Below are 16,328 nucleotides of genomic sequence, written 5' to 3' on the forward strand. Positions count from 1 at the left end.
AAAAGTTCCATATAATTTATAGGCAGATGCTAACTATTATGATTATAAGATAAGGAAAGGAAGAGAGCTATGTAACTAAATTAGAAGAATATTGCTATCCAACTTAGGAATAGATGGTAATATTTGTATTATGATTTTATGGGTTCAAGAGAAGAACCAACATTTTCAAACATTGTTTCCCACAACATTTAGACTAAGATTGTTCACACGTATATGTGTGACATTTACTTAAAAAAAATTTTTTTAATATCTATTTATTTATTTATTTATTTATTCATGATAGACACAGAGAGAGAGAGAGAGAGAGAGAGAGGCAGAGACACAGGCAGAGGGAGAAGCAGGTTCCATGCCAGGAGCCCGATGCGGGACTCGATTCTAGGACCCCAGAATCGCACCCCAGGCCAAAGGCAGGTGTCAAACTGCTGAGCCACCCAAGGATCCCCTATTTACTTAAAATTTTTAGTAACTATTGAAAATGACTAAAAGTTATAAAACAACTAAAAATTCAAAATCTTTGTAAACAAGTATAAAAGAACAGTCTCATTAATTCTGAAACATCCAAAGTATTTCTTTGAAGGCCAGTCACCTAAACTAAATCCTACCATATAGTTAGATGATTCATATTACTTAGGTCCCCAGGTGGATCACCTGTGTGCCTAAAACATGCAGGCTTATTCATCCTATATTTCAGATTTAAAAATAAAATGAAATAAAAAATACAAACCTACTCTGAAAAAAAACTAGTTCAAATAATACTTTTAAACCTCACCTTTTATATTTGCATAAAGTTTAGAGGCAAATAGGAGGGAAGGGAGAGTGCTTTAAAGCACTTTCAATGAGGTGGTACAAATACTCTATCTCACTAAAGAGATTTGCTAAATTCTCTCCCTGTGAAGCTGAGAAGCAATCTATCTGGCATTTGGAAGATGCCACTCTATGAAGAACTGATCTCCTAAATACTGAGCTCTCAAAGCCCCATGAATTTGCAGGTAGGAATGAGGAGAGAGAAATGACAAGATAAGGATTCCAATTGTAGGAGAAAGAAGAGCATTAGATGAAGCCAACACATTCAGCTATGATTTATGCAATACCCAAGTACTAACTCAAGCCAACAGCATACTTCCAGGCTATATGCAACTACCAAATTACCATAAATTAAGTTCAAGCAAAAATAAGGCCGTGAAATGGACATTTTACAGTGGCTATTGACTACGATGTTCAGTTTGCATTAAATCTTCTGAAACATTGTTACTTTGTCAACTGAATTAGTAATTGGTGTCCTCTTGGGAGGGAAATATATAATACTTCAAACTCCATATATATTACTCACCACAATTAAAGTCGCTCACTGTAAGAAGCTGCTATCTATATGCATCAGACTAATTATTTTGTGCTTTTTTACTAAGATAATGGGACCCTGCTGCCAGTGGGCAAATCCTGATCATACATTATACCACACTTCCTAGCAATTTTTGATGAAAACTACAGGTGGAGACAGATTATAATGGGAACATCTAATTGAAATTCATCTCCATTTTGCTTCAGATGGAAGACATGCTGCTTGAGCCCTGAAACATATTCAATTTCATTCAAATTGGATGCAGATTTTTCCGGCAAAACTAAATTCAAAAAACATATATATTTCAAAGGGTCCTGGAAGAGATAGAGGAGTACCACAAGTGTTGACCACTCAAGTTTATTAAGCTACTGCTTTTTAAGGTAGGAATAGAAAGCTGAACTTCTGATAAAGGCTATTATCTTTGTAATACCACATTGCACTGGCAGTTAGTAAGTCGAAGGCTTCACAAAGACCATGAGGAATACTGTCCAATTCTTTAATAAACTTCTTGAACATTCCACAGTCAGGTCTCTTCATTCACGTGCAGGTGCCCACTGTCTCCTTTTTCCATGTCCACCTCTGGCACTGTCTCCTAGGGCAGAAGATGGTGACTTTCCAATGAGATATTGAGTAGGAAGCCATGTCCTTTCAGGGCCAAAAAAGTTTTATATACAAACACACTCATGCTCATACAGGCATACACACACATTCTTCCACACACTCACATACATTCATACATATGCAAACATACACATTTATATACAACATATATGTATGTGTGTATATATGTGTGTGTGATATGCATATCTCCTTCCTTAACAGTAAACCAAAACATCCCTCATTGGCAAAGAGACTGATAAAATCTTAATCAGATAAGTACTCAATACAATATTACTTAAAATGAAAATTTTCTGAGTTAATTTTGTTAAATGCTAGATAATATACTTCTTAAGAATAACTAATTTACTCATAAATCCACTCATTTATTTAATCAATATTTGATGAGTACTATCTATATGCCTTGTACTAAAAAAGATGCCAGAGATACAGCAGAGAACTCCATGATCTCTGCCTTTAAGAAGCTTTTGTTCTCATGGGGATGAAACAAACAGGTAAATATGTCAGATGGTGATATGTGCTATGAGGAAAAATAACACGCAGTGAAAAAAGAGTGATGATGGGCACTATATATATGGTGTTTGGTGAAGGCTTCTCTTAGATGGTCATATTTTAAGAGACGTAAATGAAATGAGAGAGTAAGCCAGGCAAAAAACTAGAGGAAGAATATTCTAGGTAGAAGGAATGGCATACCTAAAGGTTGGGAAGCAGGAGCATGCTGTCGCTGGAATATGAGAAGGGGAGAGCCAAAGATGAGGCAAAAGAGAGCTGAGGGAAAGAGAAGGTTCAGCCTTATAAGCTTTAGTGTAAGCTTTGGCTTTTCCTCTAAGTGAGATGGGAACCACTAGAGGGTTATAAATAGAGGAGCTACATGAGCTGATCATTTACAGGGCTTTCTCTGCTTGCCCTATAGTAAAAAGATGGAAGGGAGAAGGGAGGTGACTACATTAATCCAGGGGAGAAATGATGGTGACTTGAACCAATGCCCTGCACTGCAGGTGGTGAGAAGTGACCAGATTCTGGATATATTTTGCAAGTAGAGACTTCTGGAATTGTTGATAGATTTATGTAGCTATGTGGGAAAAAGGAACTCAAAGTTTACTCCAAACTTTCTGCCTGCATGACTGGAAGGACCAAACTGCATGCAAAGTGCCTAAAAGATGCTGGCAATTGGTATACATATTATACCCTTGCTGGGAAACCATGACTGTCCTCTTTATCATGCCCAGGTGGCCTAATGAATCACTGTAATGGAAGTCTTTGTATTTGAGCTCTTAGTTCCTATCATGACTGAAGGCTTTAAATGCCAAAAACTTCTTCACTGGAGAAAGGGGCTGGAGTCTTAAAACAGAAGCTACAGAAAAAATCTCCAGGAAGAATCCATGAACAGTTTCTATAGTTTCTTTTACTGCTATATTTTAAAATGTGCTCAAATTTTCATAGGCAACATACTAAAATCAAAATTAATCCAATCTTTCTGATGTGGAGTTATACTTACAAATGAGCACTAAATATATGCTTCAAATACAGTGAAATTAATGTCTAACAAAACCAAAATAAAGCAATACAACTGAACTCAGTCTTTTAGGAAGTATACCAATGTGGTTTCTTTAAAGAGAGATATTCAGCATGAAGATCATATTGGTTACAAATACAATGTCCTATAATGTATAAGTTACTTCAAGAATATAGAATGAGGGGGATTCCCAGGTGGCTCAGAGGTTTAGTGCCTGCCTTCGGCTCAGGGCGTGATCCTGGAGTCCTGGGATCAAGTCCCACATCAGGCTCCCTGCATGGAGCCTGCTTCTCCCTCTGCCTCTCTCTCTTTCTCTCTCTCTCTCATGAATAAATAAATAAAATCTTTAGAAAAAAGAATATAGAATGATAGATCCATAATTACTCAATAAGAGAGAACACAACATCCTAAAAATATATTACTAAATGTAATGTTGACAACCAGGTAGTCAGTTATGATCTTCCAAAAGATTCTCCTTGCAGCCTTTTCCAGAGAAGGAAAATGAACCAGCTAAACCGTGGACAAGGTACAGGAAAATAATTCTAAAGATATCATCTCTGTTTTTTCAAAGTATCTAGTCTCTATGATGAAATTGTGGAGGAGGCAATTACATACCAAGAAAAAAAAAAGCAGGTCTGTAAAACAAATCATATCAGACACAAATGTGTCACTAGAAAATGTCATCTATACCAACGTGTGCTAGATAGTCTTCATTCTCCAGCCTTCTCCATCTTGTTTGGTATCTCAGGAGTCTGACTTTTATAGATTGCATTGCTTGGACTCCCTTTGGATCCTTTGGATTTGGCTGATGAAGAGCACTAGGAAGAAATCAAGAGGTAAAAGGAGAGAGAGATTTTTCTCCTTGCTGGACCATGGACTGACAATGACTGTCCACAATTCCTGCCCAGAGGTCCTCTCTTACAACTACAAGTCTCATCCGATTCTGATAACGACTTCCTCCCCTAACAGCTACTTCCCACTACTACTGGCTGTGTATTCCTCACCATCCCTTAAAAGTTCCTCTTAAACTTGCCATCGCATTTGTCAATAAGCCATTATTAAAATTTCTTTAATTACCCCCTTGAGTTTACAGTTTCCTGCTACCCAACTGACACTGTGATCTCCAAACTTAATTCATAATCATTTGCAGATCTTGTTAGAAACACAGATTCCCAAAGCCTATCCAAGACTAATGAATCAGAATTTCTATGCTTGGAGCTAAAGAACAAATAGCTTTAATAAACAACTTAGGTGGTTTTGACCAGCCAACCTGGCAACCATCCCCAGACCAGCATTTAGGAACCCCTGCTCTGAAGACCCTTCCATGCCAAACTGAAGCATCTGAAAACAAACATGATGTTTCCAGAATACAACCTCAGCTACCCTTCTCTCTGACACCAGAGCAATCAATACATAGAAAAAGTGGATTTTCTGTGGGGACATCAAAAGCCAAGGAAAACAAGCATCCGGTCTGAAGTGATAGGAGATACTTCTGAGCACATTCAGTAAATGCTCAACTACCCTCTTTGCATTTTATTAGATCCTCAATTGAAAATCACTTTTCAACCACTTTACAGGAAATGAAACGCATTCACACCTCCATCTGGTGCCAAAATTAACCAAGTGGAAAATACTGACTAGTTTAGGCCTGCCCAACTTTAGTTTAGAGTGGGCACTGGGTGCTCCAGTGCCCTTCAGCCTTAGGAAGATGGGGCCTATTTATTTCTGAACACCATGAACCTCTGGTAGGACCAGCAGATAAACAGAATCAAGAGTCTAACCTACTCCAGTCTCGTGAGATCTACTCTCCATTCTGAAGCCAAAGGCATCAGGAGATGGGCTAAGCTGACCATCTGTTCTTCTCTCTGATAATATGTAATTAAGTAATTTATTTATTCAGCACTTGAACCCCCTCCTCTCACCTCCCATTAGTCAGGGATGATTATGCCAGACCCAGCTGTAGGTAACATATTGCACATTCAGACAAGCTCTGTGCTACAAAGCACTCTGCTAGCCTCCTGGCTATCACCACCTCTCAAACCTGACCGTGGGAGGGACTGCATGAGGCTTGCTGCTCTGCTGGCTCTGCTTTCTTCCCCAACGCTTAGGCACCACTTTCCTGCTGTGCATTAAACAATTTACTGTGCATATTTAATTCATTTGTTCAAAGATGAATTTACCCACATCCTCTGATCACTTCCACCAGGCCAGCTAGGCAACACCAATGGACTTCTCCCATCTGGTAAATTTTATCTAAAATATAAACAAACACAAATGTACGCAGAGCCTGACACACAGCTATAGAGCACTGGGATTGATTCCATAAGCCTCGAGCAAAACATAGAGCTGAGACTATGATTACATATACCATATGTAATGTTTTGTATATTACATGTGAGATTTTACATAGTACATCTGTTTTTATAGCCTGATCAACAAATATTTCCTTTTTGCTGATAGTGGCTTTTTTATTTTTTTATTTTTATTTTTTTTATTTATTTATGATAGTCATAGAGAGAGAGAGAGAGGCAGAGACACAGGCAGAGGGAGAAGCAGGCTCCATGCACCGGGAGCCCGATGTGGGATTCGATCCCGGGTCTCCAGGATCTCGCCCTGGGCCAAAGGCAGGCGCCAAACCGCTGCGCCACCCAGGGATCCCCGGCTTTTTTAATATTTCATGGGAGACTCCTTAATCTATGTCCTTGCAGTTTGCATTCATGGGGGCTGGCTCGATTCAAGGTTGGGCCAGCCCAATGAATGCAAATTCTAGACATACTTTTTTTAATGGAGTTTTTTCCATTGATGTCTAAGAAGATATCATGGTTGCCTGGGTCGCTGGTGATCATCTTGTCATCCTAGCACTAGCTTGCTAAATAAAATCAATTCAGAAAAACCAAAACCAAGAGATGGAGAGACCAACTTCTGAGCAACCAAGTCACCATTTGAATACCTGGATCCAGCTAAAGCTACACTTATTCCAGAATTTCTCTGGTATATAAGCCAATTAGTTCCCGTCACTGCTTTAGCCACTCAATTATTTTTTAACACTTGCAAACATAAAATTTTGATTAATAGATTTTCACTATGAAACCTCAATAACTGTTCAGACGTGGATTAGGTAAATTCACCTGAACTTAGCACATTCTTTTTTTTTTTATAGATTGCACAAATGGAATGTAAGCAAACATAAATGAGATTGCAAAAGAACTTAAAAACCCTAAAACCATCAATAACTGAGAATAGGAAAGGGTTAAAAGTTATTATAATACAATCTGATGGCCAGTGACTTTAATTCCCTAACACTAACATTACTCAATGGGAGGCTGGAGGACACTTGCTCAAGATGTTGTAGAAAGCGTTCTTAGAGCAAAGAAGATAGTTTGATGTCCACAAAGATTGCTATGGTAGGCTGAATAACAGCTCCTAAAGATAACCATGCTCTAATCCCTGGAATCTGTGAATATTACCTTATATGGCAAAAAAAAGAACTTGGCAGATATGATATTGTTAAGGATCTTGAGATTATAAGATTGTCCCGGATTATCCAGGGGGGGTCCTAAATGCAATAACAAGCATCCTTTTTTTTTTTTTAAGATTTTATTTATTTATTCATGACAGACGCACAGAGAGAGAGAGAGGCAGAGACACAGGCAGAGGGAGAAGCAGGGTCCATGCAAGGAGCCTGATGTGGGACTTGATCCCGGGACTCCAGGATCATGCCCTGGGCTGAAGGCAGGCACTAAACCGCCGAGCCACCCAGGGATCCCCAATCCCAAGTATCCTTATAAAAGAGAGACAGAGGGGGATTTGACTACATGCAGAAGAAGAGAAGGCAATGTCATGATGAGAGCAGAGAGAAGAGTGATGCAGCCTCAAGCCAGTGAACGCTAGCAGCCACCAAAACCTGGGAGAGGAAAGGAATGGATTCTCTCCTAGAGCCTCTAAAGAGAGTACATCCCTGCAGATAGCTTGATTTTGGCCCACTAAAACTGATTTCAGACTTCTAGTTTCCAGAAGTATGATATAATAAATTTCTATTGTTTTCAACTATCAAGTTTGTGGTAATTAGTTACAGCAGCCATAGGAAACTAATACAGGCATTCACAACTCCAGGGTTCTAGGAGTTCTTTTTATTCTAGACATCCTTTTATATCCTTGACAGATGATAATGATATTAGTAAACATTTCTTCAGGGCTTGTGGAAGTTAAATAACTTGTCATGATAACAGAGCTAGTAAGTGGTAAAGCCAGGATTTGAAATCAAGTAATCTGACTGCAGCATCTGAGATAATAACTATTATAATTTTCTCTTCTCCAAGCTAAATCTCCTTATGTTTTAAACTGGTCCTCAAACAACATAGTATCCCAATGTTTTGCCATGCTAACTGTCCCTATCATGACACACCACAAGTCTATTAATATTCTGGAAAGTGCTGTATCCAGAACACAATGCCATACTCTAGTCAGGTCTTATCCTCATAAAATACAAAGAAACTATTACCTCTACTGGTCCGGCTACAAATTTGATTAAGCCACTTTAAAAATACATTCTTTAACATGAAAAGGTGCTCAATATCACAAATCATCACAGAAATGCAAATCAAAACCACAGTGAAATATCATCTCACACCTGTGAGAATGGCTATCCTCAAAACAAGATAGAACAAGTGTTAGCAAGAATGTTGATAAAAGGGAATCCTCTGAACACTGCTGGTGGAATGTAAATTGATGTAGCCACTACAGAAAACAGAATGAAGATTCCCACCCACCCACCCACCCCCAAAAAAACTGAAAATGTAACTACCACATGATCTCACTTCTGAGTATTTATCCAAAAGAATTGAAGCAATATCTGCCTTCCCATGATCAATGAAGCATTATTCACAATAGGCAAGATATGGAAACAACCTAAATATCTATCAATGGATGAATGGATATAAAAAGGTGTGGTATATATACATTGGAGTATTATTCATGCACGAGAAAGAAATCTTGCCTTTTGCAACAACATGGATGGACCTTATTATGCTAAATGTAATAAATCACACAGAAAAGGATAAATATTATATATCACTTATATGTGGAGTCTAAAAAAGACAAACTCATAGAAATAGAGACTAAATGGTGGTTACCAGAGGCTGGGTAGTAGGCAATAGGGAGATGTTGATAAAAAATTATAAGAAGAATAAGTTTTGGGGGTATAATGTCCAGCATGTGATTATAATTAATAATACTTCATTATATACTTGAAAGTTGCCAACAAGAGAGTAGAGCTTAAATGTTCTCACTACAAAAAGACATGGTAATTATATTATGTAATGGGTGTGTTACCTAACACTCTGGAGGTTGGTGATCATTTTGCAAATTACAAATGTATTTAGTTGACACATTTTATACCTTAAATTTACACAATGTTATATGTTAACTATATCCTAGTAGAGCTGGGGAAAAATACATTCTTTGACTTAGCAGTGATGTCATGGAAAAAACTGTACATAGTTTCAAAGTGAAGATAACATTCATGGAGTATACATGAAATAATTCAACAAGAAAAGTTAATTTTAGGACTTCAGGCAACAATATCAGATCAGTTAACATGAAATCTTCTATTATAAAACATATAGATATTCTGGTTAAAATATCACAAGTAACCTTTCAAATACGTCTCTGAACTCGAATAAAAGTAAGAGACATCCCCAGGGGTCAAAAATGAAGATGAAAGGAAACTCAGAGAGATATTATCATGTTGTCCTGGGGAAGGGATTGGTGGTCTCAGTTAGCCTAGGGGCTTTGACTTTAATAGCTCCACACAGAGTACACAAGACCCGGAACCTATGAGAAGCAGAGAGTTGAAAATGAGGCCCTTATCCTTAATCCAGGACCTTTGGAGAATTGTATTTTCAGTGAAATGGTGCTCTATATGCTCACTGTTACAGAAAAGTACCAAGGAGGCTTGTGTAGTTCTACATTTCAGGCATGAGGAGTGGAGGAAAATATTCCCTAAAAATTCTTAACCAGAAGCCCATCTTCCCATGAGTTTGAATTTTATTTTACACTCTCCTTGCAGAGACCTGTATTCCTAAGGCACGAAATTAACATAAAAAGACATCCTGGAGTGCTTGGCAGGAGAAAATGAGAAACTTATCTAGATGGAGAAAAACTCAGCCCAAATCACACAGAAATCCCATAGATAAAGCTCCCACTGAGGATGTGCATGCAAAACAAAATTATAGAACTGAAGAGGAATATCTAGTATTCATATTAAATCAGCAGATAAACAGAAGGACTAGACCTCCAAGAACTTCACATAACAGATTAAAAAAAAAAAGAAAAAAGGAAAGCTTAAAGTGATTAAAAAAGCAGTATATGGAAAGCATGCATTTAGTTCTGGTTCTTCCCAAAGCCCTACTAAGAAGATAGTAAACCTTTTACCACCCTAAGGCATAAATTCACAAATGCAAAAAGAAAAAAAATAAGAACAAAAACAGAAAAAAAGTTGACAAATAAAAAGCTAATGGACTAGTGATAACTGACTAGCAGACAAAAAAACCTAGCAATAGAAAATAGCAATGAAAAAAGCCAAGAAGCACCCAATTTACCCCACAGATGATAGTCATATAGTCAATAAGGCCCACCCATATAATCAGAATATTTATAACCCCACTAGTGCATATAAGCAGAGAACACAAGGATGAGCTATTTGAAAAAGAGGATGTAGAAGTCAGACTAGACCTGAATTCTAACTCTGCAATTTTATACTATGTAACTTTAGGCAAGTTATTTACCTTCTTTATAGCTCAGCTTTCTCTTCTGTAAAATTGAGGAAAAGATAATATTCATCTATGATATTTAATGTGAGAAGAATGAAATAAGTTAACATATATTAAATAAGTTAATATGCATAACCCACTACAAGAGTGATGACCACATAGTAGGTGTTCAATAAATGTTTGCTACTACAGTTGCCATTGTTGCTTGAAGAGAGTTCTAACATAGAAAAGAGAACAAAATGAAGATGTTAAAGTAAATTGGGAAACATGGAGATAATGTAGGGCAAAAACAATTTAACTTTTAATATCCTCAGAAAGATAAAAAAAAATTCTGGCTATTGTGTCCAAGAAACAAGAACAGACATTTACTGTCAAAAAAAATAATAGAGAATAAATATGGCCAAAGAAAGAATGGAAAATTGACTTCAAGAAATCTCTGGAAGCACTTCTGTAATTGTGGGAAAGGATATCTGAAAATCCACTTCCCCCAAAAAACAATGGAACACTCACAAAAATTGTCAAAATAAGCTTATTCTGAACTTTGGAAACTAACCAATGACATAAAACAATTCAAGGAATGTTTATTCAGGGAAAACATCTGAGTCTCATAGCACAATGAGGTCTTTGTGGTATTCTAACTTATAGCCTATTCCCATCACTCTCCACCTAATTCTGCAATAGCTTTGAAAACCAAAGCCTAACAAACACAGCATCTATGGAAACCAGCAGCCTTAGGGAGTACAAATGGTATACTAGGAAATACCTAGTTAACACAAAGCAAAATAGCAATGAAGAAAGAGAAAAACAAAAAGACAAAAGACATAGAGTTATAAATAGCAAACTTACAGACTTATAAATCCTACCTTAGCAGTGACTGCATTAAATGTAAATGGATTAAACACTCCAATCAAAAGGCAGAAATGGACAGATGAAGAGATACAAGAGAGACATTTTAGAGTCAAAGACATAAATATGTGAAAAGTAAAAGATACACTATGCAAATGGTAACCAGTTAGAGTGATACTCATGTCAAGCAAAATAAACCTTAAGACAAAATTGGTACTAAATACAAAGTTTATTATGATAAAAAGGTCAATCTATCAAGAAGGCATGATTATAAATATATTCAACTAACAAAACCCCAAAATAAATGTAATCAAAACTGACATAATTCAAGGAAGAAATACATAATTCAACAAAAATACTTAGAGACTTTAAAACCTCACCTTCGGTAATAGAATAGACAAAATATCAGCAAGAAAACAGAAGAAGTGAACAACACTATAACTCAGCTAGATCTCGCTGAGATCTATAGAACTCTCCACCCAACAAGAGAAAAATATAATTATTAAGGGCACATGGAACATTCTCCAGGATATACCATGTGTTAGGCCATAAAACAAGTTTCAATATATGTAAAAGGATATATATTGTACAAAATGTGTTCTCCAGCTACATTGAAATGTAATTAGAAATCAGTAACAAAAACAGGGAAACAGGGAAATTCACAAACAGGTGGAAATCACACAATAAAATCCTAAATAACCAATGGGTCAAAAGAAAGCACAAAAAAAAATAGAAAATATGTTAAAATGAATGAAAACAAAAATGCAACATACCAAAATTTATGTGATGATACTAAAGTATTCCTAGGAAGAAAACTTATAACTGTAAAAACCTATATTAAAACAGAAGAAAGATCTTAAGCCAGTAACCTAACTTTCCACTTTAAGAAACTAGAAAATAAAACAGCAAACTAAACTCAAAGTGAGCATAAGAGGAGAGAAAGGAAGGGAAGAGAAGAGACCTCCCAGAAAATCAGAAAACAAAGATGCAGAAAAATTAAAATTAAAAACAGGAAAATATGAAAGAAAAGATAATAACATTAGAGGTATAGACCAGGAGACCCAATATCATAAGATGAATTAGAGAATGAAGGCAACAGACACAAATGAACCATCCAAACAAAAACATTTATTATTATTATTAAAGAAAGTTCCCACAATGGAAGAATAATAAGCTTCCAAATTTAAAAGGCACATTGTTACCAGCAAAATGGATGAAAATAAATACACAAAACACATTGATGTGAAATTTCAGAACATTAGAAAAAATACATCATAGCATGCTTCATGACTTGATTGTGAATAGTATTTATACTTATAAAGCCATAATAATATAGACATTGAATGTAGGAGTATCAATCTGACAAATTTCAACTGATTCTACTGGAAAAAAAAGGGCAAATGGGAAGATTTTGTTTTGTGGTAGGGATCAAGCATGAAATAGACCTAAATCCTTTCTTATTTGAAACTGCATAGATAATACTTAAATTTTTTAAATCAATAAATAGCAATAGAAGTATGTTATGTAGAGGCGTGATATTAACTTCCAGAATAAGATAAAATAATCAAAGTGGTTTCTCTGGAAGAGCAAAATGAAAGAAGGAAGAGAGGGAAGCAGGACAAACATGGGACACCTGCCTGGCTCAGTTGGCTAAGCAGCTGCCTTTGTCTCAGGTCATGATTCCAGACTCCTGGGATATAGCCCCACATGAGGCTCCCCGCTCAGCGGATGGCCTGCTTCTCTCTCTCCCTCTGCTGCTCTCCCTGCTTGTGCTCTCTCTTTCTCTCTCTCTATCTCTCTGTCAAATAAATAAATAAAATCTTTAGAAAAAAAAAAAAAAGTAAAAGAACATGGCACCACTTTAAAGGGGCAGGAAACTGAAAAATCCAGGGACAAGAAATATCTTCGCAGTAAGAAAGTAGACATATTTATAATGAAAGGTGGGGCATGATCGTTGTAGAACAGACATTTGAGCCTTTGCAACATCCTAGAAGACATTCTTTTTTCCACATAGAAATCATGGAGGTTCATCAAATCTATATTTCCAAAGTAGTGCCAAATGGGGACATTTAAAGGAATTTAAACTTTGACAGTAAGGGGGCTTCACCTTCCTACATGTCCTGAAAGAGCTGCTAGGAACAAAATTTGTTAAAGCAATAAAAATTCAACTAAACTCGCTGCAGATGCAAACTTCAAGAGATGCAGCAAAAAGAGTTTTCTGTGATTATCATAACAACACTTACATCAAAAGAGAGACTAGACTACCCTGGGCCAGTGACACAAAGACAACACAGGCTTCTGACCTAGATCAGGATAACAATAGATAGAAAAGGTCAAGAGGAAGAACAAGAGACTACTCTAGCTGCTTCTGACAGAGGGCATCATCTACATACTCATAAGGTTAATGATAATTAACACTAAAGCTATATGTGGTTACATATGCATGTCATTTGTAATTTCTTGTGGGAGAGTGCATATATTTGCATAAAATACTTAAAATATTGTGTATAGTTCACTATGCAGCATCAGTTCACAGCTCAATAAATGCTTTTACTATTTTCATGGAGTTCTAGATCAGGCCTTCACATGAAATGGGATAAAACAGTAACCATCTTCATTCACTTTCTGGGCTTCACACTGAATAGCAGATAGGTAAGTACTTCTTAACAGGTATTATCCATAAACATTCTACAGGCCAACAAAAGAGTAAACTACTGAGATTACATATTTGGGGAAAAAGAGCTGTGATTCTTTAAAACTATTCTTTAATACAACAGCTAGAAACTTTCTTTTGTGGCCTAAATCTGGCCCACAGACCTATATTAACTTTTACGAGTATATTGTTAAATTTAGTGCCAAAATATAAAACTTGGAAGATTTTGAAACAGCCTCTCCCCAGATCCAGATTTATGGATTCTCTGTTTCTGAAAATGTTTAATAGTGGCTAGAGGTAAGTAGAGGCTGCCCACTTCTTTTACCCCAACCCCTTCCCACGCTCAGCATCCTCCCATCTCAACCTGGCCCATGGGCATCTAAGACTGGGATCTTGGCTCTAACTGCAGGTATAGCCCATCTTCATGAAATCAGCTTTAGGCCAGATGGACCTGGTTTAGAAGTCTAGGTGAGCCTCAGGTCTAGGTGACTCTATTGATGGTGGGTAATTTACTATTTTAAGCCTCAGTTTCTCCATTTTTGGCAAAATGGGGATAATTTTGTTTTTCTTATAGGACTATTATGAGGATAAACAAGAAAAGTGTAAGTATTTCAAATGTTTGACATATTTATTCAATAAATGATGTTTCTTACCTTCTTCTAAGTGAACTCTTAGCCAATTCAAACACATCCAGCATCTTCAATCTTTTGGCACACTTCTGAGCAAACTTTACATGCAAGTGATTACACAACAAGTGGTTGAGGATAAAAAGATGTGCATAACCCTTGGCTTCAAGAAGCATGTAAGCTAGTAGACAAAGTAAAACCTAGCAGCAAAACAAGGTAGGACATGATACCATCCCACACCTATTTAATATGATCAAAATTCAGAACACTGACAATACCACATGCTAACAGGAAAACTTAACTCATTGCTGGTGGAAATGTAGAATGGTACAGCCACTTTGGAAGATAGTTCAGTGGTTTCTTATAAAACTAAACCTACTCTTACCACACCATTGAGCAATTGCTCTCCTTGGTACTTAACCAACAGAGTTGAAATTTATGTCCACACAAACACCTGCACATGAATATTTATAGAAGCTCTATTCATATTTGCCAAAACTTGCAAGCAACCAAGATGTCCCTCAGTGGGTAAAAGGATAGACTATGGTATACAGAGACAATGGAATATTATGCAGTGGCAAAAAGAAATGAGCTATCAAGCTGTGAAAAAACATGGAGGAAACTTAAATACATAATACGTATTACTAAGTGAAAGAAACCAATCTGAAAATGCTACGTACTCTGTGATTCTAACTATATGACATTCTGGAAAAGGCAAAACTACATAAACAGTAAAAAGTTCAGCAGTTGTCAGGCTTAAGGTGGGCAGGGAGAGATAAATAGAGCACAGATTTTTAGGGCACTGAAAATACCCTGTATGATACCATAATGAACATGTCACTATACATTTGTCCAAACCCATTGAATGATACAACATCAAGAATGAACCCTAAGGTAAACTATGAGCTTTGGATGGCTACGATGTATCAATGTAGGTTTATCAATTATAACTCTCATGGGAGATGCTGATAATGAGAAGGCTATGCAGGTTTGGGGCAAGGGGTATATGAGAAAACTCTGCATTTTCCCCTCTATTTTGCAGTGAACCTTAAACTGCTCTATAAAAAGTCAATTAAAAATCACAATAAAGATAACAAGCAGGAGGGAAAAGAAAAGAATAGAATATGATGAATGCAGAAGTAAAAACAAAATGCAATGGCTATACTGAGGTCACCTGTGATTAGGCAAGTGTTACTGTATTTTGTACAAACCTTGTGGTACCTTCCCATGTGTTACCACCTTCCTCACTCTCAGTTCCCTCTATACCAGTACAGTGCAGAGGAGGGAAGGGATAAAGTCAAGGCTTCACTTAAAGACTGAAAAATCATCTGTCTTCACAGACTCACTCGCTATACATCCAACCATGTTCTCTACAAAAAGAAACAGCAGCAATAGCTGCTGTTTTAAGATAGGATGTCATACCTAGCTGTGGAATAACATTTAGAAAATTCTACTTTAGATCTGAGTATACATGGGGGGAGGGAGAAGGAGGCCAATTTTTAAGAACAATCTTACTTGTCTGATGGGACTCACAGTTCATCTCAAACACAAATGCGCTATTACATGAATCTAAAATAACTGATACAAATCTCTCCGCTGAGCCAGTGGGAAATTCCAACCTTTATAAGTTGGGAAGTGCTAAAACAGCAACCTTTTAGAAAAGAGTATCTATCTTTTTGAGCTGTTTCTGGGGAATTGCATATAAAGCATCTGAAAACAAAAATACTTCCCTATTTTTCCAAGATCTGTTTTGCCAGCTTGATACGAGGCTGCCCAGGACAGATATTGTCATGGCTCAAAGTGTTTTCAGAATTATATTCACAGATTAAATGTTTTCCAATATGGTGTTTGAACATCAAAACCAAAACAGCCCTTAAGGAGATGGAGGGGGAGGGGGAGAAAAGCATTCCTTAATTCTTTGGTTCCTATAAGATGTCTAAAGGAATTTATTTTCTCTACC

General features: G+C 36.8%; 1 long non-coding RNA gene across 2 annotated transcripts in view; it reads right to left on the minus strand.

The window, feature by feature from the left end:
- Positions 1-1,690: 1,690 nt before the first annotated feature.
- Positions 1,691-16,328, minus strand: part of LOC144312692 (uncharacterized) — an 85,848-nt gene continuing 71,210 nt past the window's right edge. For both annotated transcript variants that reach the window (XR_013378239.1, XR_013378240.1), the window contains exons 4-6: positions 5,654-5,726; positions 4,168-4,291; positions 1,691-1,931 (exon numbers count right to left, since the gene is read on the minus strand). This is a non-coding gene — a long non-coding RNA (uncharacterized LOC144312692). The remainder of the gene's footprint in view (positions 1,932-4,167; positions 4,292-5,653; positions 5,727-16,328) is intronic.

Source organism: Canis aureus, chromosome 4, assembly GCF_053574225.1.
Source record: "Canis aureus isolate CA01 chromosome 4, VMU_Caureus_v.1.0, whole genome shotgun sequence".
Lineage (NCBI taxonomy): Eukaryota > Metazoa > Chordata > Mammalia > Carnivora > Canidae > Canis > Canis aureus.